This window comes from Gallus gallus, chromosome Z (assembly GCF_016699485.2).
Source record: "Gallus gallus isolate bGalGal1 chromosome Z, bGalGal1.mat.broiler.GRCg7b, whole genome shotgun sequence".
Classification (NCBI taxonomy): Eukaryota; Metazoa; Chordata; class Aves; order Galliformes; family Phasianidae; genus Gallus; species Gallus gallus.
Window position 1 is genome coordinate 53,131,192 of NC_052572.1, and position 26,117 is coordinate 53,157,308.

Sequence of the window (26,117 nt, forward strand, 5' to 3'; positions counted from 1 at the left end):
TGTGAATGACACTCATACTAAAGGAGACAATGAGAATGGTACTTGTCCAAACTGAGACGTTCCCCCATTAGGAATTTCCTGTAGGTTGCAGTAGCTCATGAGAAAAGAGTAAAGTCTCATGGGGCTAGGACACATTTCCAGAGTCCCCTTCTGCTGGGAAAGCCAATCAGCAATTTCCCTGCAGCTTGACTTTGTTCAAACTCTCTTCATCTGTCCTAGAGCCTTCTTATCCAAGATTTTTCTCTTCTCCACTGTACTTGGGGCAGTGGATGAGGTCCATCTTGCCTGGAGGTAATTCTGATATTTTGCAGAGCAGAAGTGTTTGAAAAACATGCTGTTCATTTGCATACGGGAGAGTGAAGAAACACATGACAACCCTAGGCTGATGGCTTAGGGCAAAGGGGGTAGGGATTCAGAAATTGAACTACTCTGAAACTAATACCTAGATTTCTGCAAGACCTTTTACATGGTCCCACACCACATCCTTATCTCTAAAATAGAGAAATATGGACTTGAAGGGTGGACAATTTGATGGATAAAATGTTGATTGGATGGCTGTAGCTAGAGGGTTGTAGTCAATGGCTCTATGTCCAGGTAAAGGCCAATCACAAGCAGCATCCCCCAGAAATCAGTCTTGGTACTGGTGCTTTTCAACATCTTTATCAATTACATAGGCAGAGGGTTCAAGTGCACACACACCAAGTTTGCTGACGACACCAAGCTGAGTGATGTAGGTGATACAACAGAAGGGAGGGACGCCATTCAGAGAGGGGCCTGGACAGCCTTGAAAAGTGAGCTCATAAGAGCCTAATGGGGTTTAATAAGGCCAAGTGCAATGTGTTGCACTTGGGTTGAGCCAATCCCAGATTACATATACAGACTGAGAGAAGAACTACATGAAAGCAGCCCTTCCAAGAAGGACTTGGGGGTCCTAGTGGATGATAAGCTGGGAAAGAGTCAGTGGTGTTCACTTGCAGTCCGGAAAGCTAACTGTATCCTGGGCTGCATCAACAGAGGGGTGGCAGCAGGGAGAAGAAAGGGATTGTACCCCTTAGCTCTGCCCTTGCGAGGCATCTGCAGTACTGCTCTCAGACCAGGAGCCTCCAGTACCAAAATTATGTGGAGCTGTTGGAGTCGATCCACAGGAGGTCACAGAGATGATCAGAGAGCTGGAGCACCCCTCTTATGAAAACAGGGTGAGGCAGTTCTGTTTGTTCAGCCTAGACAAGAGAAGGCTTCTGGGACACCTCATTGCAACCTTCCAGTACTTAAAGGGAGGCTGACTTTTTACAAGGGCAGTTAGTGATAGGACAAGTGACAATAGCTTTAAAATAAAAGAGGGGAGATTTAGGTTAGCCATTAGGAGGAAATTATTTATTTATTTATATAATAGGTGGTGAGGCCCTGCGCAGCTGCCCAGAGAAGCTGTCGGTGCCCCATCCCTGGAGGTGCTCAAGGCCAGGTTGAATGGGGCCCTGCACAGCCAGAGCTGGTGGATGACAGCCCTGCTCACAGCAGAGGATTGGAACTCGGTGGATTTTAACGTTCCTTTCAACCCAAACCATTCTGTGATTCTATGGTTGTATGATTCTATGATTGTGTAATTCTATGATTCTGATTCTATTATTCTATGGCTTTTTTCTTCAGTGTACTGCTTTCAAATCTTTTTGTCTGGTTGTTAAACTTTTGCAGAAAATATATTCTGTTTCTAAGAATCATAGAATCATTAAAGTTGAAAAGACCACTAAGATCATCTAGTCCAGCCATTGACCCATCACCATCATGCCGACCAAACATGTCACTCAGTGATTCCTTCAGACTGTCCCCACATTCCTATAGTAGGACAGTTTTGATTGCGTCAAGGTATGAAATAGTTCTGGGGTAAGCAGCACTGTGCAAACCAGAGTGAACTGTGAGCTGTTTCCAAGAAGGCCACGATGATGCTCTGGTTTTGCAGTTTATTTGTCATTGGTTTAATGTGGTCCTCTGGGTAATAGAACAAGAAAGAGCACCCCTCTTCCAAACTATCGATGCAGTTAACTTAAGAAACAGGAGTTGTAATTGTAAGTAGCTTTTCAATCGGAGTGGAAAGTGGTGCATTTGAAGTGCTTCTCAGTGTGTGAGTTTTTAGCCTGTTTTATTCTGAACAAGGGGCAGATCCAAATGTTTCAGGTGACTTAGGAGATGCAGTCATTCCACATGCTGATATATCCCAAACAAATTATTCTGTTTTTTAAGCAACCAGTCAGTGCCTTGAATACCTGAGGGTGTTGGAAATATATCCTATATTACTCACTCCTCTCTTGCTACTGGTACTGAGCAAAAATGAACCTTTGTAATGCCTCTGTTAATCCCAAGAAAATGAGATTTAGTTGAGAAGATGTAATGCAGTTCTTTGCCTCCTGCTACAAACTCCTGGTGGTAGCTTACATGCTAAGCATACAATTAATGCCAAAATTAGCACTTAGTAGCCAAAACATGTAGCCTAGTTTAAAAATATGAGTAGGTGTTAACATTTTTTAATTCTTATACATTCTATAAAATGTATTTTTGTGATGAAATGACTCTGTTCTGTTGTTCATCTGTTTTAAAGAAGTGTAACAAGGAACTTTGTTTTTGCACAGATATAATTCGAAAATGCAAATACATAGTTGAGAAACATTCCTCAGAGCCAAAAGAGAAGGAAATAAAAATGCTATTAGAGATGAATTTTTATTTCTGAAAAGTCAAGTTTTTTATTCCAGTGTTTAAGGAACAGAATAGACCATTGTGAAGTCTTTTTTCAACTAAGATCACTGTTCATCACATAAAATTTTGTCTATCTTCACTGATTGCATTTAAATATTTTTTAAAGGAGATTATCACTGGGATTTCTTCTTGCAAGTTATAGATAAATAATAAGGGTTGTTTTTTGTTTTTTGTTTGTTTGTTTGTTTGTTTTTCCATTTTCACTTTTTAGGGTGGTGAATTAGTTCTTTACATTGTGCTTTGGAATTAGAGGAGCTTGTGTGTTGTGAATTTCCTGAGAAGTTCTGATGAGGAAAGTCCCTTGCTAAGATTTATGAATTGTCAAGACTCCTCTTTGCACCAATTTTCTTTAAATTGTTCTTTTTTTGATATTAATAATGCCACCAAACTCCACAGATCTACAAGTGTCATAAGTAACTAAATACTCAATCATACAGATGAGAAAAGAGAATAGAAGAGTTGACTATTTTTTCCTTAGTGCACCAAGGCATCAGGTCTTCTAATTCACAGTATTAATTTCTAATTCATTGTACTAATTTCTGGGTCAAATAGAGGCCTCTTTTTCTTTCTATTCAGTCCATTTTCACATACACTGTCATCCAAGCTAAAAGCCATTAGGAGCCATTCTAGGCTGTCTAGAATATCAAAACATACAAATTTATATAAAAGCATTAAATGCATTGAAATACCCAGACTTACTAAGTGCAACTGACTTCCACGGGGATAACCGTCAATGTCCGAGTGAGATAAACACACACAGATGGTTTTATCTGACAACAGGCATGCGTGTCATCCTGATGCTGATGAACGTGCATTAGAAATTTTCTTTTCATATTTTTTCCAGTAGTAGATGAAAAATTGTCTCCTTTTCTACACTTCATCTCTGGAATTATTGATCTCCTATGGCATCTCAAACATACATATATTTTCCTTCCATACTTGAGAAATCTGTCCTGTTGGTTTTATCTGTCCATTTTCCTTTCGGCCTATATCCTCAAGCCATTTTGGCAACATTGCCCAGATTATGATTTTGTATATGTTTTTTCTTCCTTTGTCTTTCTTTATGTAAGCCCTTCTTCACCTAAGTCATGCCACCCATTTCTGCTAGTATGGTTAATGCCTTCTGCAGTCAAAATGTTCCCCTTTGTTTCCTGCCTCTCTTCAATTGGCTACAAATTTCCTAAACACTGAGGTTTTCTGCCATGTATTCTTTGGAAACTGTGCAGTTCACTAGTGTTATAGTCTTGCGAATTCCTCCACTTGATTGAGCTGCCCTTAACAAGTGCCTTAACAAGCTAGGAGGATAGGCACCTTATGAAGTTCAACAAGGATAAGTTCTACATCTGGGAAGGAATAACCTCAGACATGATAGGGGCTGATCAGCTGGAAAGCAGATCTGCTGAGAAAGAACTGGGAGCCTGTTGGACACCAAGCAGAATGCGAGCCAACAATGTGCCCTCACAGCAAAGATATCTACTAATTGTACACTGGGTTGCATTAGGTAAAATACTGACAGCAGGTTGAAGGAAATGTGATCTTTCCGCTCTGCTCAGCACTGATGGGACCACACATGGAATAGTGTGCCCAGTTCTGGGTTCTTGTAGTGTGGCACGTACCAGAGAGGGATGGAGGTACTGGAGAGAGACCAGCAGAAGGGCAGGAAAAGGATGACTCAAGCATCTCTCCTGAGGAAAGGCTGAGAGAGTTGGGACTGTTCTGGGGAGATCTTGTCTCCTGACTGGAGAATACAAGGAGAACAGAACCAGGTTCTTTTCAGAGGTGCCTCAGGATTGGACAAGAGGCAATGGCCACAAAGTGAAACACAGGAGATTCCCTCTGAATATTGTGAAAAAATTCTCTATTTTGCAAGTGACTGAACAATGGAACCAGTTATCGAGAGAGATACTGGAAGCTTCCTCCTCAGAGAAATTCAGAAGTCATCTGGACATGATCCTGTGAAACCTGCTGTAGATGCCCCTGCTTGAGCAGGGGAATTAGACCAAATGACTTCCAGAGGTCCCTTCCAACCTCAGCCATTCTGTGATGCTGTGATTCCATGAATTGGAAAGGATGGCTGCCTGAGTGAAAACTGCAGCTAGTCAGTGTCTCAAAGTAAGGTTTCTAATACTTAAATAATCTTCATTTCACCTGGAGACATGACACTGACTCCTAAGTATATTTGATAACAGGAAATTTCATCCTCAAAACTGTTCTGTAAGCACTATTATTTCAACTGGAAGTTATATGAAAAGCTGGTTTACAAGCTGTAGGGATAATACATACATGGTGAGTTGCAAAGAGGAATAATGAATATATTTTGAATTACCTGAGGTCTAAGCAGGCTTTGAGCAGAATCTAAAATAAGTAGGGTCACTTTATGTTCAACAAGGAAAGATGTACAGTCAGAGCACAACTCTTGCCAAGCGTATATGCAAAAAGCTGTTTAGAGCAGCCTAGTAAGAGAAAGAAGGGAAAAAGGAAGAAAGGATTAGGAAGTGTTCTGTCCTTTTTTCTTGCTTATTGTTTGAACAGACAGATAAGACTGATGATCCATCAAATCACACAAATCTCCGAGTTTGAAATAGCAGGGAGACTGTACTAGCATCTTCTCCCTCCCACTCGTTATCCTGGAGTGCACCTGAATTAGATGTAGAAAATCCTTTCAGTGAATCTTCTGGATTAAAGAAATGGTTGAGTTCCGGAGTGCACAGAGGGCTCCGCAAACTAAACTTCATGTTCAGACTCCGATGCCTAACTGTAAGCAGTAAAAGTGCCAAAGAATTAGTCTTATGCACACATCCACATTCAGGATGGAAAATTAAGAAACAGGATGATGCAATTAGTATTATTAGTCTCTTCCAGAAGACACAAACACATTCAGTAAACCAACATAGAACTAGTTTCAGATAAGTTATTCCCTGGAACGAAGGCAGGCAGTTCCAGATTCCATGTTGGTCTATCCTTGTCCATTTTGACTGACAGGTCTCAGAAGTAGAGACCACCTTCTGCACAGCTGGCAACAAATAGCACTATTATAGGGGATTAAAGAATCACAGAGTTTGGAAAACTCCTCTGGAGATCATTCAGTTCAATCCCCTGCTAAAGGAGGTTCTGTACAATAGGTAATACAGGAAAGCATCCAGAAGGGTCTTGAAGTTCTACAGAGGAAATTCCACAGCCTGTCTGGGCAGCCAGTTCCAGTGTTCTCTCACTCACACAGTAAAGAATTTCTTTCTCACGTTCAAATTGAACATCGTATATTCCAGTTTGTGCCCGTTGCCCCTTGTCCCTGGCTGCCACTGAAAAGAGCCTGGTCCCATACACTTTACCCCCACTGGTTAGATATTGATAAGCATTGATAAGATCCTCTCTCAGCCTTCTCTTCTCCAGGCAGAACTGTCCCAAGTCTCTCAGCTTTTCCTTGAACAGGAGATGCTCCAGGCCCCCCCATCATCTTTGTGGCCCTCCGCTGGACTCTTTCTAGGAGATACCTCTCTTTTTTGAACTGAGGATGCCAGAAATGGACACAATACTCGAGATGTAGCCTCACCAGGGCAGAGCAGAGGAAGAAAATCACCTTCCTTGACCTGCTAACCATGCTCTTTGTAATGTACCCCAGCATACCATTGGTCTTCTTGGCCACAGATGCACATTTGATATTTAGTGTGCCAAAGAACTGAAAGAACTGTCTATAAAAACACTGTTGAATTTTGTTTGGCTCTAGGGCTTTGAGATTATTTATGATAGATTGTCTAGTTCCTGTGTAGATGAATTAAATCAGAGCCATAATTGGAAGTTTGATACAGTACTATGAGTGTGACCTAGTCATGTAGAAAAGATTCAAGACTCAGAGATTCTGTTTTCTGAATTCGTAGAAAGGGCCTTTGAAATGCAGAAAAAAACTGTGACTAAAAGCATTCGTTTTAGGTGAAGTGAGAGACTTAATAACTTAGATAGGATCTTTTATTTCAACTTCAGTATATGACAAACAGGAATATATGATCTAATTGTCCAGATGAATCTCTTAGTTTTTTTTTAACCATAGATGTTTTTAATTTTTTAATAGTGGCTTAAATACAAATAGCAAATTTTCAGCTCATTGTTTTTCTTATTCCATATAAAGAGGTAATGAGAGAATACCTACACATAACTTATTTATATATATATTCTGAGTGCAAACATGACTTATCAGTTCAGGAGTTTTCTGGAGGGCACTGAGGATAACTTTGTGATTTGGCTTGCCAAGGGTGGTCACCCACTGCATGTGACATTTACAAATGAGAGAGAACTGTTAGGGGATGTAAATGTCTGGAGAAACCTTGGCTGCAGTGACTGTGAGACAGTGGAGTTCAGGATCCTGAGGAGAAAGCATGATTTAGAGCATGATGATAACTCTGGACTTCAAGAGAGCAAGCTTAGACATCTTCACAGATCGACTTGGAGGGATCTCTTGGGACAATGCAGTGGAGATGTAAGGTGTTGAGAGAAGACCAGTTGTTTATATTAAGGGATAAACTCCTTCAGGCTTATGAGTGGTCCCTCCTAGTTGGTAGGAAGTTACTTAAAAGTGGCAGGAATCCTGCACAGATGAACAAGTAGCACCTGACAAAACTCAGACATTACAAGGTGTGTCTCACTCCAATTATTGGAGAGGAAGGAGATTCTTTGATATATGTATACCCAACTTCAAGATTAAGACACAATGGCTCAAATGTTTGCCTAACCAGTTTATTACAAATCCTAGTCACTTAGGGAGGTGCAGAGGGGAAGACAGGAGACAGAAAAGTGATAGGAAATAAAAGGCGTTTCCTTCATTCCTGTCTTCCAGGCCTTGCAAATTTAAGTCAGCAGATAAGAGGAAGCAGGGAGACACCAGCTTGTATCCTGTCTTCACAGGATACAATGGTATCATCCCCCAATCTCCCGTACCAAGCTGGAGTTATTTGCTCACAGGCCAGGTCTTCCACCAGTAAACACTCCTGGTCGCTCCCTTTTGAAGGCAAACACCTCCAAAGAAATACTTTCAAATGTGAAATTGTTAAAAAGCCTCACAAAGGACCTTTGAGCCAAGAAAAAAGAGGGGTTCCAGCAAGGTGGCATCACAAAAGGTAAAAGTAGGTTTGGTGACTTAGAAAGGATATAAAGATGCTGTGTGAGTATGCAGGGGTGGGGTTAGGAAAACTAGATTTCACCTTCTGTTGAGAATGTCACGACATGAAGGGCAGCAAGAAGAGTTTTCATGAGCAGCAAAAGAAAGGCTAGAGAAAATGTGGTCCTGCTGCTGACTGGAACAGTGTACTTGCTGACATGAGGAACATGAGGAAAACCAAGACACTCAGTGCCTTCTCATCTCCGTCATTATTCAATTATTCAGGAATATCAGACCACTGGGACTAGAGGTCTGGAGCAAGGAAGACTTATTTTCGATGGAGGATAATCAGGCTAGAGAACATTTAAACAAACTGGACATACATGAGCCTTGATAGAATGCACCTATGGGTGCTTCACCTCAATCCTTTGGAAAATGATGAAGCAAATAATTCTGGAAGCCATTTCCAGACACATGAAAGAAAGGAGGGTAATTGGCAGTAGGCAGAGTATATTAATGAATGTGAAATCATACTTGGCCAACCAAATACAGTGAAGTGATTAATTTACTGGATAAGAAAAGAGCAGTGGATGATGCTTATCTCATCTTTTGGAAGGGTTTTGACATCATCTCCCATAACCTCCTCATAAAGAAATTGATAAAGGATGAACTAGATAAGTGGACAGTGAGGTGGACTGAAAAATAGCCGAATGGTAAATTTAGTGGGTTCTCATCACAGTTATAAGGTCCTATTTGAGCTAAATTATCAGTAATGTGCCCCAGGAGTCAACACTGGTGCAGTATATCTTAAAATCTTAATGACCTAAATAATGGGTTAGAGTACATCCTTTGGAGGTCTGTAGACAATATACAGTTTGAGTGGCTCAAAGAGGGAACTTGTCAAGCTGGACAATTGGGCCAACAGCAAACCAGTGTGAGTCAACGGGGGGAAATACGAAATCCCCTTGGAGAGGAGTAATCTCATATACCACTGCAAACTAGGAGTCAATCAGCTGGAACAAACCTCTGCAGAGAAGGATCTGGAAATCCTGGTGAACAACATTCTGCACTTGAGCTAGAAATGCACTCTCAGGCCAACAACATTGCCTAGACTTTCTTAAAAGGACTGTTGCCAGCAGGCTGAGGGAGGTGAACCTTACTCTGTGCTCTGAACTGATGGTAAGGCCACATCTGGATTACCATCTCCAGTTCTGGACTCCCCAGATATAAAGACATGAGGAATTTCTGAAACAAGTCTAGTGAAGGGCCAGAAAGATGACTAGGAGACATCTTTCATACAAGGAAAGAATGAGAGAGCTAGGACTGTTCAGCCCGGATAAGAGATGTTTTCGGGGAGAACACTGTCAATGTGTATAAATATCTGAATAGAGGAAATAAAGAAGGAGTCAGCGTCTTCTCAGTGTTGCCCAATGACAGGATCAGAGGAAATGGTCAAACAGAAATACAAGAAATTACATTTAAACATAAGAGAAAGTAAGTTAATTTTAAGGATGATCAAACTGTGCAACAGGTGTACCCAGATAAGTTGTAGAGTTCCATCTTGCCACATATTCAAAATCCAGCTGACCACCACCCTGGACAGTGTTTCTGTTGACTTGTCTCTGAACAGCGAGACCGCCAAAGATGCCTGCCAACCTCAGCAATTCTGAGATTCTCTGACAACATAATTCTGAGATCTTCAGCTCCTGGCATAATAAGACCTAATGCTATTTTTAGCTTTGGTGAGACTCAGTAATGCAAAACCATGTAACTTCAACCACTGGCAACAGGCCCAGGCTCCTCAGCTTTTTATTCCACAGTACTAAAGCCATCTTCAAACCCAAAGCTATGCTGTTCTGCTACCTTGCCAAAGTATCCAAGCAACAATTCCACTCCAGTAAGATGAGTTTCTGTGTCTTCACTGCCACAGTAATGCTGGTATATCCCTTTAAACCAGAACACAAGTAGCTAAAATACTGACTTACACTGTACAACACACAACATTTCTTTCTCTGTCTTTCTCTGCATGTGAGTCCATCTGCTTCTTCTGTGGGCTTCTAATCTCACAACATCCTGAAAGAAATGAGCACTACCAGATTTTACTCTTCACTTTTTGGTCTTTCCAGTTGTTTTTTTTTTTTTAAGAGTACAAACTATTTGAACTAATCTGCAACAGAACAAAAGATGATTTCTTCTCTTTTTTTCAGTCAAGAATAAAAATTGAAAACTTTTTCAGTCAATTTAGAACAGTTTTATTTCTGTTCCTTGATGTGTGGTTTGGACACTGGACTGAAAATTCAGCATTGACAAGGACTTTTACAGAGACTAGAAGAAATAGCAGAAACTTTTTATCTCTCCACTGTTTCTCAAAGATAGATTTTTCTTTCAAGGAGTGTACTGTTCTGGAAAAGCCTCTCTTGCTCCAGTGAAGTGCTAAGACATTTTGTTGTACTCTACCTCCTGTGCTTAAAAGATCTGTCAAAGCTTTCACTGCTCTAATACTTAGGAACAGACATTGTGATTCTTCATGCAGATCTGTTTCTCTGGGTCTTCGTTCTGGCTCTGCTTTCACCTCCTTGATTTCAACATTGATGAACAAAATTCAAATTTACCATGACTCTGTCAAATCACTGAAAACAACTGTAGATGATAAAAGCACTGTTTTATTCATCCACATGAAAAAAAAAAGACTTTCTTCTTCTGATCCAGTCAAATTTTCCACTCTTCAGGGGCAGTCAGGGCATCTCATTAAATCATCCAGCCTTTTTGTATTCTTGTAAGAAATTTAAAAATAAATCCAAAGTCTTGCCTATTTTTCACCTGGAGTAGGTGTTTTTTTGTTTGTTTGCTTTTTGGTTTTTTTGGGGGGGGCGGGAGGGATCTTTTTTGTTGTTGTTTTGTTTTGTTTTTTGCTTCTTTGTTGCTGCTGTTTAGTTGTTCTTATGAAGCAAATCAAATTTATCTCAATCTTCTAGACCCAGGTGTCTGTTATGGCAAATCCTTCCAGGAGTTTTCTGAAATAAGCAGTGGAGAATCTTATCCCTGTCTACCACTAATCATTACAGCCCTCTTTCTCCCTTCCTTCATCTCCAAACCACCTGCAAAGTTTCAGCATCCTGAGACAAATTCCAGTTGAAATTGCTACATATGCCTTTTAGAAGAATCTCAAAAGGGAGAACCTTAAAGAGAATCACAGAATTGCCTGGGTTGGAAGGGACCTCAAGGATCATGAATCTCCACCTCCCCTGCCAGGCAGGGCCACCAACCTCCCCATTTACTAGACCAGGTTGCCCAGGGCCCTATCTAACCTGGCCTTGAACACCTCCAGGGATGGGGCATCCACAACCTCTCTGGGCAGCCTGTGCCTGCACCTCACCACTCTCCTGGTAAAGAACTTCCCCCTAACATCCAACCTAAATCTTCCCTCCTTCAACTTAAAAACATTCCCCCTTGTCCTGCTGTTATCTACCCTTTCAAAACGTTTACTCCCTTCCTGTTTATAGGCTCCCTTCAGGCACTGAAAGGCTGCAATGAGGTCACCTTGCAGCCTTCTCTTCTCCAGGCTGAATAAGCCTGGCTCCCTCAGCTTGTCTTCACAGGGGAGGTGCTCCAGCCCCCTGATCATCTATGTGACCCTCCTCTGGACCCTCTCCAACAACTCTCTGTCTTTCTTGTACTGGGGGCTCCATACCTGGACACAGTACCCCAGATGGGGCCTCACAAGGGCACAGTAGAGAGGGGCAATCACCTCCCTCTCCCTACTGGCCACCCCTCTCATGATGGAGCCCAGGATACCATTTGCTTTCCGAGCTGCAAGGCCACACTGCTGGCTCATGTTAAGTTTGTCATCCATCAGGACCCCCAAGTCCTTCTCTGCAGGGCTGCTCTCAAGGACTGCTCCTTCCAGTCTGTATAGATGCCTGGGGTTCCTCTGGCCCAAGTGAAAAACCTTGCACTATGCCATGTTGAACCTCATTAGGTTTACCCGGGTCCACCTTTGAAGTCTGTCAAAGTCCCTCTGAATGGCATCCCTTCCTTCCTCCATGGCAACCGCACCACTCAGCTTGGTGTCATCAGCAAACTTGCTGCAGAGGCACTCAATTCCATCGTCGATGTCATTGATAAAGATGTTAAAGAGCACCAGTCCCAAGACAGACCCCTGGGGGACGCCGCTCGTTACCTGCCACCACTTGGACGTAGAGCCATTGATCACCACCCTCTGTCTGCGGCCTTTCAACCAATTTCTTAGCCAACAAGTGGTCCACCCATCAAATCCACATCCCTCCAATTTGGAGATAAGGATGTGGTGGGGAACCATGTCAAAGGCCTTGGTCAAGTCCAGGTAAATGACATCAGTCGCCTTCCCCTCATCCACCAATGCCATCACTCCATCATAGGCCACAAGACTGGTTAAGCATGACCTCCCCCTGGTGAAGCTGTGCTGGCTGTCTCAGATCACACGCTCATTCCTCATGTGATCGAGCATGTCATCCAGGAGGATCTGTTCCATGATCTTCCCAGGCACAGAGGTGAGACTCACCAGCCTGTAGTTCCCCAGGTCCTCCTTGCTCCCTTTCTTGTAAATGAGAGTGATGACTTCTTCCAGTCGTCTGGGACATCGCCTGACAGCCACAAGTTCTCAAATATGATGGAGAGCAGCTCGGCAACCACCTCAGCCAGCTCCCTCAGAACCCTGGGATGCACGCCATCCATCCCCATAGACTTGTCTCATGAGGCAGTCTCATATTCAGTCTCATGAGGCAGTCTCAGACTTGCTCTGCCCTTACAGTGGGGGGGGATTTACCCCCCTGGTCCCCACCTAGAGGTTTGGGGATGCAGGGCTCAGGGATGCAAGAAAGACTAGGATCCTGGGATAAGGGCTGAAGACTTCAGTGTATATTGCCTGATACAGACCTGGTCGTCTGAAACACACACACAAAGCTAGGAAGGCAGGTGGAATTCAGTAAGAACATCCTCTGGCCCAATGCAGCTTGTTTTGTTTATGAACTGCATCACAAGTCTCAGGCAATTTCCACTGTGTTACTTGTACTCCATTCATTCAAAGAGTTCACCACTCAGAGCTGCTGCTTAAATGCTAATTTACTAGTGTGCTGGTTTTCATGGGCAGACAGACACTTCACACAACAGGGTTTTCGTGCTGACTGCAGCAAGCAAGCCTGGAAAGCTTCATTTCCTGATTTAGAGAGTAGCTGGTCCCCTATATCATTTCCAACAACATGATCCACTCCGGATTCTGCTCTCCCTGCGTATTGTGTCCTGAAACTGAGAGACTTATGTTACACCCAGAATCACAGGCTGACAGTTGCCCTCCTTCCCCACCAGAGATCACAAGATTACAATGACTGTGTAGTGTAAGGACTGACCGCTGCCACGGCACTGACATGCATCAGTCAGTTTTTGTCCCATACAGATAAATGTATGGTCTGTTTGAGATCCTGTAATGAGTATGAAGGTCTCATTCTCTTACAGACCTTCCCAAAAGATGATCCTATAAGACAAGTATATGTCTCCTTGGGAGCTACGAATGGCTCAGCTCTTGAGCATGCTTGATTTATAAGCAGAGTTTGTTCATAAAAGGAGAAATGAAGAAAATTGTATCTGGATAAACTGTATGAATCCTTTTTTTTTTTTGGCTCAAAGCTTGCTTTCTGAGGCATTTCTTGTGACTTGTGACTCACTTATCTAGGAGATGAGAGGTGAGTGTTGCTGTGTGGAAATCAACATCACTGTGTGGACAATTTTACATTTGAAAACATTTCTTTGGACAGATTTGCCTTCGGAAGAGAGTGCTCTGGACTGTACACTGGCAGAAGGTCTGGCCTGTGACCAAGTAACTCCAGCTTGCTACGGGAGACTGGGGGATTACACCATTGTATCCTTTGAAGGCAAGATACAAGTTGGCAACTCCATGCTCCCTCTTAGCTACTGGCAAGGCCTGGAAGACAGGAATAAAAGGAGTTCCTACCGAGATCAAAAAGCCAGAAGCTGTCACTCCAAAAGGAGCTGACTCAACCACTTTGGACTTACTTTTAAGTTTGTACAGCCATTGGAAAGTATCACTGTTGTCACCGTTGTCACTATAGTCACTGTCGTCATCGTCAACCAAACAACAATGCCTGATGACCCACCACTACTGAAGGTCAGCAACTGATCTACGAACCATGCTGGACCAATGCTGGTGACTATCTCCCTCTTGCTTCCTATGAAGACTCCTTACTTTCATTTCCTATCTTTTCTGTTGCCTGTCTTCCCTTCACCATCTTCCTAAATGACTAGGATTTGTAATAGACTGATTGGGCTAACATTTGACCCGTTGTGTCTTAATCTCACTGTTGGGTATATATATATTAAAAGAACCTCCTCTCCCTCCCGTATACTGAAGTGAGACAGAAACCCAGACAAAGAGAATACAATCCCAACAGCACTAGATAAACTGCTCCAGTGCTTCAGTACCCTCACTGTAAAAGAATTTTTTTACAGTGTATATTTTAAAATCAATTCAACATAGCCTGTGTCACTCACAAAGGGAGGTAGGCCCTCCTGCACTTTCCTTTTCTGATTGAGGTACCTGTAGCAGCCTTTCTCATGCCTTTTGGCCTCGTTAGCCAAGTTCACCACAGGCTGGACCCTGGCTTTCATGACCCCATCCTTACACAGCCTGGCAGCTCCCTTATACTCTCCATAATACCTGCCCTTGTTTCCGCAGCCTGTGCATTTTCTTCTTACTCTTCCATTTGACCAGCAGGTCTTGGTTTAGCCACCCCAGTCGCTTACCTACCCTCCTTTCCTGACTTTCTACACCTGGGGATGAAGAGCTATTATGCCCTGAAGAAAGCCTCCTTAAAGACTGGCCAGACACTTGCACATGAAGACAGCTTCCCAGGGTGTTTTGTTAATTAACTCCCTGAAGAGCTGGAAGTTAGCTTTCCTGAAGTGTAGTTTCCTAATTTTACTCTTCACCTGTCTCATGTCCTTTCAAAACATGAACTCAACCATAATATAGTTACTACAGCCCAGGCAGCCTCCAATTCTGATGTCACCGATCAGTTCATTTACAGTGGTGAGCAGCAGGTCCACTGTTGTGTCCCCTCTGGTGGGGCTGTCAATTACTTGACTCGGGAAGTTATCCTCAGTGCATTCCAGGAGCCTCCTGGATTGCCTACAGTTTGCCTTGCTACTTTTCCAGCAGATGTCTGAGTGGTTAAGTCCCACAGCAGGACGAACTCTGGTGATTGTGATGCCTCCTGTAACTGGAAGTAGAAAACCTAATTGACAGGCTCTGGCTGGCTCACCTACAGCATTAAAAGTAAAGGCTTTGGTTTTGGACTCTCTCATTTATTTGACTTATTTAGTTCAATTCCAATTATATTTTATTACATTGTATTATCTTATGATACGCTGTCATTTTTAGTATTTTTTTTTTTTTCCCCCTAGCTGGTAGCCACTGTTTTTTCTCATCTCAGTGCATCTGCCTGTCTTTTCCTGCCTTTCTACTCCCCTTACCCTTTTCCTGGGGTGTGGGACTGTGGGTCCCTTTGTCCCCTGTCTAAGGACTAGGTAGAAATGGGCCAAAGTGTGACAGGCCTGACCTTCTCATGTGGAATCATAGAATTCAAAGAGTTGGAAGGGACCTCTGAAGGCCATCTGGATCACCTCCCTCAACCTACTAATCATGGTTTTTTTGATGCAGCCCTGGATACAGTTGGTCTTCTGGGCTGTGAGGACACACTGCAGGCTCATGTCCAGCTTTTCATCCATCAGTACCCCCAGGTCTCTTTTGGCAGGTCTGCACTCAATCCTTTCATCCCTCAGCTTGTATTGGTAGTGAGGGTTGCTTTGACTCAGGTGCAAGACCTTGCATTTGGATTTGTTGAACCTCATGAGATTCACCTGGGCCCACTGCTCAAGCCTGTCTAGGTACATCTGGATGATATCTCGTCCCTCTGGTGTGTGAACTGCACCCCACAGCTTGGTGTCATCAGCAAACTTGCTGAGGTTGTGCTCAACCCCACTGTCAGTGTCACTGATGGAGATATTAAAGAGTATTGGCCCCAGTACTGATCCCTGTGTGACACCACTCATCACTGATCTCCATCAGTCATTGAGCTATTGACCACCACTCTCTGGACTCAATCCTGCAGCCAGTTCTTTGTCCATCGAGCAGTCCACTCATCAAATCCGTATCTCTCCAATTTGAAGAAAAGGATGTTGTAAGGTACCGTGTCAAAGGCCTTACGCAAGATAGATGACATCAGTGGTTCTTCCCTTGTCTATTCATGCAGTGACACCATAATAGAAGGCTTATCATTATCCATCAATAATATATATTTTTTATACCTGTTGGAATCTCTCCAACAGGTGGAAAAATCATTTCCTTATAGTTCCTGCTCAGAATAAAAGAGTCAAACATCATTACAATGTGAATCAGTAGCAGAGAGGTGTGTCTCCCACTCTAACAAATTAATTTATCTCAAGCCTTCTGATTCTTCTCTCTGTGAGGTGTGGAACTAAAAGGATTTTTGGCTTTAAAAACGATTCTCTATACAATCAATTTTCTGACAACCAAATAACAGCTCTCAAGTTCTGAGAGATGGAAAAAAAAATGGAAGTCATTTTCCCACTTTTTAAACTTCAAAATCATAAGGCAGATATCCATGGAACACTGAGAGACTTCTTGGAGATGCTGTTAATATGTGTCATGAGAAAGTCACGTCCTCAGAACTGCAGAACACACTTCCTTTCAGTGGAGAACAGGTTAATGAGACGATCAGAGGAGGAAAAAGGTGTGAAAAATTCCTGTCCGTGAATTATACTATGAATTGATGCAGAGCCAAAAGGCTGTAGCCCTATTAGACTAGCACCTAATCCATGCCCTGCACCATTTCCTATCTCTGGACTAATAACAGCTATCTCTGTGTAGTATGGGAAGGAGATTAGAGTCCTACATCCCACAGACCTTTGCACTGTTTTAATTCAAACATCAGTTTTAAGTAGTAGTTGGCTACTGGAAAAAAGTGTCCCACATCACAGAAAAAAACCAAATTTCTTTCCAAAGCCTAGAACAGCCTTCCCCAAGTCAACAGAAGCATTGTTCTGGCACACAATATCTGCTATTCTTACAGCTTATTCTTTTAAACTTCAGAGCACTGAAACAATCGAACAAACAAACCGAACACATCTAAAATAATATGCTAGTGTCCATGGGAAGGTAGAAAAAAAGGAGAATATTGAATAAAAATCCATAGTCTTTGAACAAATTTATGAACTTAAGTTAAATAAATCTGTTCACTAGAAAACGTCCCCTGGTGAGCAGTGCCATAATCCACCCCTTTCCTAGATGTTAGCAGCACCTTTTTAAGATGCTTTCTGCACTATTTCCTGGCCTTCTTGTGGACAAGGGCATCACAAAGAAGAAGAAAGAAATGTAAATGAAGAACAAAAGTCTGCAGAGGAGATTGTAATTGCTTCCCCATCCTTTGAAATAATGACAGCAATTACAGAAAAGGAAGTTATTTAAGATGTTGCAAGTCATAGCTAGAGACAGAGATCACAGACTGATGCAATGCATATTTAGTCCCAGTCCAAAGCAAGTCAAAGTTTATCAGCTTTGAAATGTTTTATGAGAAGTATGAACCACACCAGAAAAATGCCAAAAGAAAAAAAAAAAAAAAACAGAAGGTTTCAAATAGAAAAACTATGAGGCACCAGAACAGCTCCAGAGAGCATGGAGGAGACAGTCATCCGGTCACAGGTGGACAAAGAAGGGCGAAGGATGGAAAGGATGTGAGAAAATAGCCATATGCCAGAAAACACATGTGGTAAGTAGAGAGAGGTACTCGGGGACCAGGGAGTCCTGCTGCTGAGGGCTTTGGAACAGCAGTGAGGGAATCTTGGTGTACAAGGCATAAAGGCTGCAGGAACACTGCTGGGATGAGTTTAAGAAGACAGGTAGCACTTTTAGTGGTAGGCCATATAATACAGGAGAATCACATTCCAGTCAGAGATATTTTCAGCCCTTAGAAGGTAACAGATTTAATTGGAGAAAACCTTCCAGCCTTTAGATTGCCATCACACATCTCCAGGAGCAGATGCCATCCCGCCCAACCAGAGATCTGAGGTAATTTCAGTCAAAAAAAAAAAGGAGAGTGGAGCAGAGCTATCCAGTACCAGAGTGTAGCAACAGAGGTATACATAGGAAAGAAACTTCCCGGGGATCAGCCTAAAGCCTGGGATTAAGAGTGAGTTGCTACCTTTGTCTCTGCTTTCACCAAAGGGATGTTTCCTGTAGCCAGACATCTACATATCAAAACTCTTAGAAGGACAGCTGCCTGATGGAAAGTGACCTTGATGTACTGGTGGACAGTTGGCTGAATATGAGCCATCAGTGTGCCCAGGTGGCTAAGAAGGCCAATGGCATCCTGGCTTGTATCAGGAATGCCATCCTGGCTTGTATCAGGAATGGTGTGGTGAACAGGACTAGGGAAGTAATCCTGCCTCTGTACTTGGCACTGGTGAGGCCTCACCTCGAGTTCTGTGTTCACTTTTAGGCACCTCAGTACAGAAAGCACATTGAAGTGCTGGAGCAGGTCCAAAGAAGGGCAACAAGGCTTGTGAAGGGCTTGTGAAATATGCCCTATGAGGAGAGACTGAAGGAACTGGGGCTGTTTAGTCTGGGGAAAAGGAGGCTGAGGGGAGACCTTGTTGATCTCTTCCAATATCTGAAAGGTGGTTACAAGCGAGAGCGGGGTTGGTCTCTTCTCACTGCTGACAGGTGACAGGATGAGGGGAAATGGCCCCAAGTTGTGCCAGTGTAAGTTTAGCTTGGATATCAGGAAAAACTTCTTTACAGAAAGGGTTGTTAAACACTGGAATAGGCTCCCCAGGGAGGTGGTTGAGTCACCATCCCTGGATGTGTTTAAAAACCACTTGGATGTGGTGCTCAGGGACATGATTTAGCGCAGGGTTGTTAGCGTTAGGGTAGAACGGTTAGGTTGTGGTTGGACTCAGCAATCTTGAAGGTCTTTTCCAACCTGAGCAGTTCTGTGATTCTATGAAATTCACTAATTATGGATATATAAACATAGCACAGCTTGATTCTGATGTCAGCAGTAGATAGTGATAAATATTAATAGCAAGATGCACACCATCCTTTAGAAGGTTTAACTTACAAAGCACAACCATTCACAACCTACCAGAGGAAGAAAGTTATCACATCAGTTTTTAAAAGAAAACATTGTTCCAATTATGCATTAGCTGCTGCTACACGCTAAATATGACAAAATGTGACCCGTATTAGAATCTTTACAAATCTTATTATGCTTGTGTAGTGAACTGATAATTCTGAGCTCCAGAGCAGATCATATTCATTTCAACTTCTTTGTGTTATCACATAGCAGGTTTGGGAAAAAAGAAAAAAGAAAAGATAATAATAATAATAATAGCAATAATAATTACTATTATAAACATGTCTGAACTATTTTCAAATATGGGTCAAATCGGGCAAAAAGTTTCTTCTTTTTCTTTCTTTCTTTTTTTTTTTTTTTTTTTTTCTTCAAGACCCTCCTGGATGGCTACTTGTGCAGCCTGCTGTAGGGGGCTGGCTTTGCACAGGGGCTGGACTTGATCTCTGGAGGTCCCTTCCAACCCCTACAATTCTGTGATTCTGTGATTCTTCCTTATAAAGAAGAAAACAAAAAGAAACTAAGAAGTACCAAATAAACATAATTAATATTTTATTTGAAGTCAAGAGGAATATTTAATTTGTCTTTTAAACAACTTGTTGTTTGCTTTAGCAGGAAGAAAAGGGGAAAAAAGATCTTACTTTCATGCTGACCTAGAATTAAGTTGCTGAATAACCATGTGCTTCTAATTGATATCTGATCACTTACACGCAAGATTGTTTAGAAAACTACTCCATGTTCTTCACTATTTCTACAACTTCCCATAACAAACAATCTATTACCTTTCACATCTTGCTGGTCTCTTCTTACATCTCTTGATCTTACATTTTAGTACTTGCAAGATAATGGATGTTTTTTATCCTTATTGTTTGCATGATCCATTTTTGTATTATCCTTTAAAAAAGAAAGAAAGGAAGGAAGGAAGGAAGGAAGGAAGGAAGGAAGGAAGGAAGGAAGGAAGGAAGGAAGGAAGGAAGGAAGGAAGGAAGGAAGGAAGGAAGGAAGGAAGGAAGGAAGGAAGGAAGGAAGGAAGGAAGGAAGGAAGGAAGGAAGATACTGATAGTTATCAAGCACGGTATATGTAAAAGGCCTACAGAGTTCCTATGATAATGATACCTAATTTGGGTTCTGTGTAGGTATCTCTTTTATGCAGCCCATGTGTTCTCTTTTTATCAATCTTTTGTTTGCGTAAGCTTCTGTTCTGTTTGCTATATGGTTATTAATCTGACTGCCTCATCTGTCACACCTTTCTCCTGTTAAGTATGTTGGTGATGGTACACCTTGCTTGTAATTGTTTCTTTGTCCAGTAGCAAACTGTTGAAACCCAGTCAGGCTCTACAGCCACTCATTTCATACTCCAGAAGGTGGAGTTCTTGTCTGATATGGATACAACATTCAAAGTTACTGAAATAAAATACAAAGTTGAGAAAAGTGTCCACTTTAAACCACAGCGATGGAAGGAAAGAGAAAAATACTTGCAATATGAGTATTACCGATTATCCATAAAATTCTTTGCTTACCTCACATTAAGCCTCTCCAAAACTTTGACCCATCACAAGAATTCATTTTCTATGAAGAACAGCACTGTATAAATTCTCCTCACAAACCAGCTGGTAATGACATTGTAAATTTCGCGTAAAAGAATCATACAACAAGAATCATACAACATAAAAAGTCCATGATTTTCAAATTGCATCTAATGGCTTTTTTTTTTTTTCTAAAAGCCCATAACAACAAGCTTTGTGCAAATGGAGTTTATGAAAAGAAACTTCTTTGAAGCACACTGTGATTTCTCTTTTATTATACTTTACAATGCCAGCAGAAGTTACAGCTAATGTTACATTTCTATTTCTATTCTAAACTATTCCCTTCACATTCCCTTCTGTTCCACTGAGTTCTCTTTCTTTTCTTTGTTCTCACACCTAGGAAAAAAAAAGCAAGTGTGACAAAATCTTTCATGAAGTTTAAGGGGAAAACAAAGTTTTTTCTTTTTATTGGAAGAATTGCCCAGAAGATCAAAGGCCAGCACTTATTTCCAAAACTAGATACATGAAACTGTGAACAAGCTTACTAATTCTGTCTCTTTAGGGCTCATAGATGCATTCTGAAGAAGAGTGAAGGCTGTTTTGCCAGTGTTTTAGGTGATTTAAGGAGTTTCCCTAATATCAGTGAGGTTCTTCCTATTGCCAGTGTAAAATTTATTCTCTTCAAAATTCTACTAAATATTTGCCAGCAAAGAGAAAATGTATGACAAAGAAATAATGACAATATACAGGACTGCATTATTAGATAAACTGCAGGTCCGCTGATCTATTCTACATCTTGTCCCATTAAATCACAAACAGAATATGTTTCAGATAGAACTTCAAGGACTCCCTAGTGAAAGACAAGAAATAATCCCCTCTTGTTTTCCTGAAGTCTCTCTTCACAGTGATGACATCTGATTCAGCAGAGATGAAGAAAATAGATGAGCCCAGAAGCTTAATATTAAATTTTCCTTTCTGAGTGTGTATAAAGAAATATGTAAGCACTTTATGATGAGGATAGAACTGTTTGGAGGTGTAGTTTAGAAGAGTAGTTTTCAATAATAACCTGTTAAATTAACAGCAATCAAATGAGATCCCACTGGTTTTCACTCTGATTCCATTTTTTTTCCAATTTATTAGCATCTTTGATAGCACTAGTTATAAAAGTTGTAACTAATAACGTGAGTAAGGGCAGCACATGCCAGCTATTTGACCTCAGGACCCAAGATCACTGTAGAAAATGTAGTCGATGGCAGGGAGCCCAATAATGAGGGCCTACCATAAGGAAGGAGAAGGTAAATATGAAAATAAATGGGGAAGAATCATTGAGCCAAACTGGAAAGCAGAAAAGGGTTCTCAGCTATATCAAGTACAAACTACACAAATCCATGGTGTCAGGGAGATAAGACATAGCCAACACTGGGGTATATTTACAGCACTATAGTATATAAGGGGTGGAAGACAATTATTCTTTTCCAATCTGTTCAGCAGTTACATTAGCTTGGGAAATCCATACTTTTACAGGTATATCCCAGTAGACAGAGAAGATATACACAAGCTGAAAACTCCAGAGAGAGCAGAAAACATAGCCCATTAGAGAAAGATTGAAGGAGATGGATTATTTTAACCTTAGAAAGAGGACAGAGAGTGTGTTTGATTAGTTCATCCCAGTAGCAGAGTTGCTCTGATTTGTAATTTAATCAGTCTAGGTAACCTGCTTGTCCTTGCAAAACTTCTGATGCCCAGAGTCAGTCATGCAGTGAAGGAGACATTCTGCTATGGAGAGGATGACTTGCTGTTGTCTTAGGGTTGTGAGATTTGAGCAAGAAGCAAGAGTCAAACAGCAATTTACATTATGTGCAGGAAAGATCATAATTAAAATAAAGTGAAACATTCCTACCATGGAAGTAACAATGTTTCATGGTTGGGATTAGAGGAGGGATGGGGCGTTCAAGGAATGCTGTTATCACAGCAACTGCCGATGTCCTCTCACAGAAGGAACTACATGAATCAGACAAAGATCTGGTTACCCTCTTTGCAGCAGACCACCACACAGTGGTATAATAATTACTTGGGAAAATGAATGAAAACTCCGTGTCTTGTCAATCTGCAAGGCTGACATACAATTGTGTTTCCCCAGAACAAGATTTCAAACGCTTTCAAGAATTCTCCCAACTTGTGTATCTACCATCTCCTAAACTACTACTTCTTATTGGGATCCTCATTTCCAGAGGCTCTTCTAGTCTCTTTTTCTGACAGACATCAAGGAAATGACCTACATTCATGAAGTGAAATTATTTACTGACAATAAAACAAAAAGGGCTGATAATGAAGTCTCCAAAACAGGGAGAGCTTTTTCACGTTTCCTCCAAAGGATTTTACATCACGTCCTAATTTACAGGAGAAATTATGTGGAGTACATTTAAAGATGAGATTAAGGCATTGTGCAAATGCATTTGAATTTTGTATAATTTCCATGATTACTTTCCTGCCAGTTGGTATGCATTTTAAAGCATTCCTTCAGCACCTGCTGCCTGAATAACAACTAAATTACATGCTAACAACACAGCTTATTTGCTTTATTGAGTTATAGTTGGATGAGTGATAGAGCAACCCGAAATGTTTTCTGCTTCAGGTAACTCAAGTTTCTGTTTCAAAGGCAAATGTTCTTCCTTTTTGTAGTTTTCCCAGCAAAATAGTCCAAGGCTCTTTGAAGCATGTGCAAGGACTCTCTTTTACTCATGCTCCTCCATCATTTTACTTGAGTCCATATGTGTGTCAATATGCATGAAGAAAGGAGTGCTGAGGAACAGATTTGGATGAGGTGAAACAAAGCCTCAATATGGAAAATCATGTGTTTTACTTCAGGTCAACTGAGTAGTCATAAGACAACTATTTATGTTATTAGACAGGCGCTGGTATCTGTACAAGAAGAGAAACAGTGGGTTTCTGCTCCTTACAAATCAACTCTGGCTGCCTGGGGATGCCTCTTCATCTCTGTCCTTGCCTACTATCTGTATATGAATTTTTGGACATCTATTTTTTACAGCAATTAACCTAAACCTTAGATCTTGCAGAGGCAGGTGAAAAAACAACACTCATACAACATTTCCAGATGGTGAAAAGCCATACAGTTTCCTTGCTGACAGCATTCAGAAGTGCCTAGGGAAAAAATTTTCCCATGCAGGTTAATAAACAGAAGTTGGTTTGGATTTTATTTTGGTATGTTTCCTTAAAGAAAATATGGACTTTTCTGGAACAACACTAATGTGGCATTGTAAGGAAAATCTTTGTTGGTGAGGAAAGATTTTTCTCTTCATAGCAGAGGATATAAAACATATTGCACAGCAGCGTTCATCTCGCTTTGTGCAGCATAGACACATCGGGGAGGATAGGGACCTTGAATTAATAACAGGGAGGAAAGCAGGAGCTATTCTACAGCCCTGAGAATCCATGTGAAGTGCAGCCATTTGTGTGCTTCTGTAAAGACTGCAGCCTGTCTGAGTGTCCACAAGGATGTCAAATCTAGCTCTGTAGGGCATTTACAGCTACTGAAGAAAACAACCTTAGTCTCAGAAGGAAATAAGCAGACTCCTTAACTGAGCAAACATTACTAACAAAAGGAACAGCCATCATAATGAATTGCAAGAGCTGGAATAAACATTACCTTGCATACTTGGTAAAGGAGAGACCCTCACATAACCACACAAAAGAAGTAACGTGCATCTTATGCTGTGCTATCCAGAAACACATTTGCAAGATGGAGTTGATGGATACTCTTCTCACAGATTGAAACTTTCAAGTTGAATTTAAAGTCCTATGTAGAACATTTTGCAGAAATCCAAAACTGCCCAGGAAGGCAGAAGACAGATGAATAAAAAGAATTCAGAAGACCCAACTTGCAAAGACGTAGGAAACACTGGAACCTTTCCTCTTGATGTTCTGTAGCTGTACAAAGCAACTGAAGACTGAAGAGAGGGGACAAAACCAGGCAAAATAAATCACAGAACACTGGAGGATCCTGAATGCTGCTGCAGAAACTGCCTTTGTCAGCAGGATTTAGTCAAGGCAACACTAGATTTCAGTCCTTTAAGAAATTGTGAACTGCTGAATATTTTCCAGGCAGGTTTTTTTTTTTTTTTTTTTTTTTTCCCATCATCTCTCTTTGTTATGGAATTTCTTTTGTTTAACTACAAGCAGTAGTTTCTCTGGTTTCAAATTTCTACACAAACTTTGTCATCCCCAACCACTCACAGTTCCTATGCCTTAATCCCAGCGGTTCAGACTGTCTTCAGGCTCCTGGAGTAACATCATGAGGTGAAAATCTGTTTCCACTAAGACAGAGAAGGAAAAGAAAAAGAAAAGAGGTTTGTTTTTTAGAGTTACAAATAAAGACCTAAAACTATATTCTTACTCTTTTTTTTTCTTTTTCTTTCTTTTTTCCTTTTTCTTTCTTTTCTTTCTTTCTTTTTCTTTTCTTTTCTTTTTTTTTTTTTTTTTTCTGGCAGCACTTAAACTGTTTTTTTTTTATATAAGATCAGCTTAAAAATAAATATCCTTAAACTACATATGGTGTCTTTTTATGACCCTATTTAAATTTTTCCTGTTTTGCATCTTGAAATTTAAATATGTTTCATTCTCAAACCCTTTGGTGCACTGGGAACATCTAAGAGAATATTATTTTAATGAGAAAAATGAATTAATCCCACAAGTCCAGAAACTGATGTTTTAAAGTGGGAAATCTGATTAAATGCCAAGTGCCGATCATTCTCTATTGGTTCGGATCTCTCCAGGAACAAATTCATACCTCTAAAACTATTCTTACCATTCTTTCACTGCCCTGTATTTGAAGATTATTAATCACAGGAAGAATAACGAAAGCAAGTTATACAGAATCTCAATCAAATATTACTAAGACATCTCCAAAGATGCATGTGGTAATTCACTGCACCAGAGCTGCCTTACTCCTACTGAGACAATGCTAAAGAAACTGCAGCTACCGAATAGTTGTACTTACATCTCCTCTCATGTTTTATACAGAACAGCATTAGATTTGTTTGACAGTTTCACACCTTGCAACATGATTTAATTAATATTAAGAGAAAAATTAATAGCTTTTTTAATTCTTTATGAATGCAAGTATCTACACTTTGTTGATGAAAGGTGCTACTACAGCGTAATGCTGCAACATCTGGTCTCCTTCATTTTCTTTCAGAATCACCAGGCATAATAAATAGATGTGTAATTATACTGAAGACCCTGCTATTCAGTGCAAATTGGATTGCCACACATATCTCTAAGAATTTCTGGTTTCTGGCACACAGGTTAATATAAAGTGACAGTGAACATCACTTAGGGAGTGGAAGAAATTAAAAAGCTTGAAGTAAGATAAGGTTCACCATGACTGTGCATGCCTCACAGAACTAGAAATGCTGTTTCAGTATGCTCTGTATCAATAATGAAAAGCCAGATGACAGACACAGTTTCATCAGCTGGATATAGTTCCAATGATCAATCAGCATCTGTGCTGAGAAAAAGATATCATCCAGCAGA

The 26,117-nt window shown here is 41.1% G+C and overlaps 1 long non-coding RNA gene across 1 annotated transcript in view; it reads right to left on the reverse strand.

Annotated features, from left to right (window-relative positions):
• Nucleotides 1–19,687: 19,687 nt before the first annotated feature.
• Nucleotides 19,688–26,117, reverse strand: part of LOC101752249 — a 64,312-nt gene continuing 57,882 nt past the window's right edge. Inside the window, exon 4 of the long non-coding RNA XR_005842702.2 lies at nt 19,688–24,898. This is a non-coding gene — a long non-coding RNA (uncharacterized LOC101752249). The remainder of the gene's footprint in view (nt 24,899–26,117) is intronic.